This window comes from Cottoperca gobio, chromosome 17 (genome assembly GCF_900634415.1).
Source record: "Cottoperca gobio chromosome 17, fCotGob3.1, whole genome shotgun sequence".
NCBI classification, from domain to species: domain Eukaryota; kingdom Metazoa; phylum Chordata; class Actinopteri; order Perciformes; family Bovichtidae; genus Cottoperca; species Cottoperca gobio.
The window spans coordinates 3583197-3585924 of NC_041371.1; positions in this window are offsets into that span (position 1 = coordinate 3583197).

The window sequence follows — 2728 nt, forward strand, 5'->3', positions numbered from 1 at the left end:
CAGGGGTCTTCAACGTTTTTCAGGCCAACACCCAAACTGGTGTAGCGTGGTGCAGGGACCCCCTACTGTATTGGAGACTAATTTAAAATAATTTCTATATCTTGTCAAGTTGTTTTGATCATAAAGTAAAATATTGATACCTGTGACTGAATGTTAAAAAGGAGGAAAAAATAAATGTAGGGAAACAGATTAATAATTGAGAAACGTTATTTATTAAACATCATACCTGCCTAAAGTATCTCAATACCGATAACACCAAGAAAAGTAATGTGATAACAGATGGCAGAACATGGAGGGAGGAGGGAGGAGGGACGAAGAGGGACGAGGAGGAGGGACGAGGAGGAGGGACGAGGAGGAGGGAGACCATAAATAAAAGAAGAAAAACCCACATCTCAGATTTGACCCAAATATTTCCTGTTTGTCTTCACATGAGTGCAGCTGAGGGTTGGGAACAGAAGAATAAAGAAGCAGTGATGAAATAAAAACAATGGTGTTCACATCATGAACAAAACTAAAAGAGTCAGGTCGCAGCAGGTTGCACTCAAAGACATTATTTAAATTCTATATTTAACACAAGAGAGAGAATAATTTCTATTTCTCTCTCAAATGCTTTCATGCAGTTGATTTGTAAGATATTTGAGGTTCATCAGAGTTACAGTGAGACCATCAGAAGATCTCTTGTGTGAATTAGGTGGGGGACATCTGTTGCTCCCCACCTCTCTCCTCATCCCTGTCTCTGTTTGATATTGTTGGCTCTCATACAAAGGCATGGAAATGCACAAAATAATTTAATCATGTCACATGACTTTCAATGGGGTGGTGCAAGACGCCACTAGCTTCCTGCAGATGACGCAATAATTAGAAATGACCATGACGGAGTATCAATGAATGTTGTACCAATTAAACTACGTTGTGCCGTTTCTGAATTGTGGCAAAACTTTTCAAATGAAAACCAAAAAAATAATCTTGACGATGCTGGATGAGCTACCTGGTGAGCCACCGGGCGAGCCACCGGGCGAGCCACCGGGCGAGCCACCGGGTGAGCCACCGGGGCGCTCAGATCAGCAGTTATTAGTATCTTGAATTTGAATGCGCTGCTGTGACAGAGATGTTCAGGAAGGACAATGTTGATAAATTTAACCTTTGATGACCTCATTTTCAATTTTAAGTTTTCCAAACAAATCACTGGTCTACATGGGGGCAACTTCCTCCCAGCTCCGCCACTTGTCATCATTCATCAGGTGAAGCTCATTACGACACGGAAACGAGGATCCTAAAACCGCTTGTACATAAATCTTATTCAGCGGAGTTTAGAAATATGAACAAGACGATGAGTTGAGGCATAAATATTGATGTTGTGCATGATTCTGTTTTACAAACTAGAATTGATTTGCTGTTGGTGAAGGTCAGATTCAGGTTCATTGCTTCATGACAGTCGGGTTGATCATGATGTACCAACTCAAGTGTGGAAAATCATAATGGCGACGGGTCTCCAGGGGCTCCCATTAGTGTCATTGTAAAAACAATACAGGAGGGGGGTTTCAGTAGAAACTCACCTTCCGTGCAGGAGGCCAATGTTTGATTCCTGGTAAATGCAATAACCTTTTCAACCTCAATCATACAAGAGAAGAAGAATAACAACTGCCCTTTCAAACGCAACATTTCATCGATTGCTCAGCGGTGAAGTTCACTCCGTCCATGTGGGGGGTCTGCATGCCATTGCTGGCTAATGCAATATTACACCCCGTGTTAAATTAAAGCAGAATTAAAAGGTCTGTCCTCAGCAGTGATGGCTCGGTGGTAAATCGCCCCCCCAGTACAGTATTAACTACACCTGCAAGCAAACTAAAAGTAAAGCACAAACAGGAGGAAAGTCTCCAATGAAGCCGGAACACTTTGTTGCTGCAGACACAAGAGCTGCCTTATTACTTATTTGTGAGCTATGTGTGTTAAATAAGCAACGATGTTATGATTATTAACCCCCACCCCCGTCAAAATAAACAAGTCTAGAGGTTCAAAATGATTCATATTTGAGCAGGTGAGAGTGACTATGCTCACACAGTGGGGACTCATTTCTTATGCTCATGCTCCACAGCACAACGCTAAATGGCACATATGATTCATTCAGGTGCGTCCTCACTGTTGTGACACTCAGATGATCTCATGTGGTATTTAGAGAGAAGCAGCTCTGAATCTTCAGTTCACTGAGAAGCTGATCAGCCTGCCAACTTCTAATAGAAATGTCAAACAGAAGGGCAGCGACGTGCAGCAGAGGAGGGAACGCCATTCCCCTAATGGTGACGGGATTTATTGTCTCAGCACCAAGAGCAAAAGCTAAAATCCTCAGGTGGATCAGAGTTGGTTCGGATGAAGGAACAAGGCCAGTGTGATCTCTCATCGCACAGGAGTCAGATTTGAACCTGTGTTTTCAGCTCATTGTAGATCCGAACATCGGTCTGTCTGAAGCACAGCAGTTAGAACATCGAGTCATCACCATGTTAGAAGAAGCTAACAGGAAGTGAAATACTTATATTGAATAAATATACTCTGGTACAGCTGTAGTCTGACTCTTTATGATTGCTCTTTTGTTTTTTTAATTGACTTTGAAAGCATTCGATTTGATTTACTGGACGAGGATTCAATGACCCTTCTAATGTCACGCTGAGTTTCATTTGAGAGCCCCATCGGCCCCTCTGGTTAGCTCAAGTGCATCTCCGGTTTGACCTAA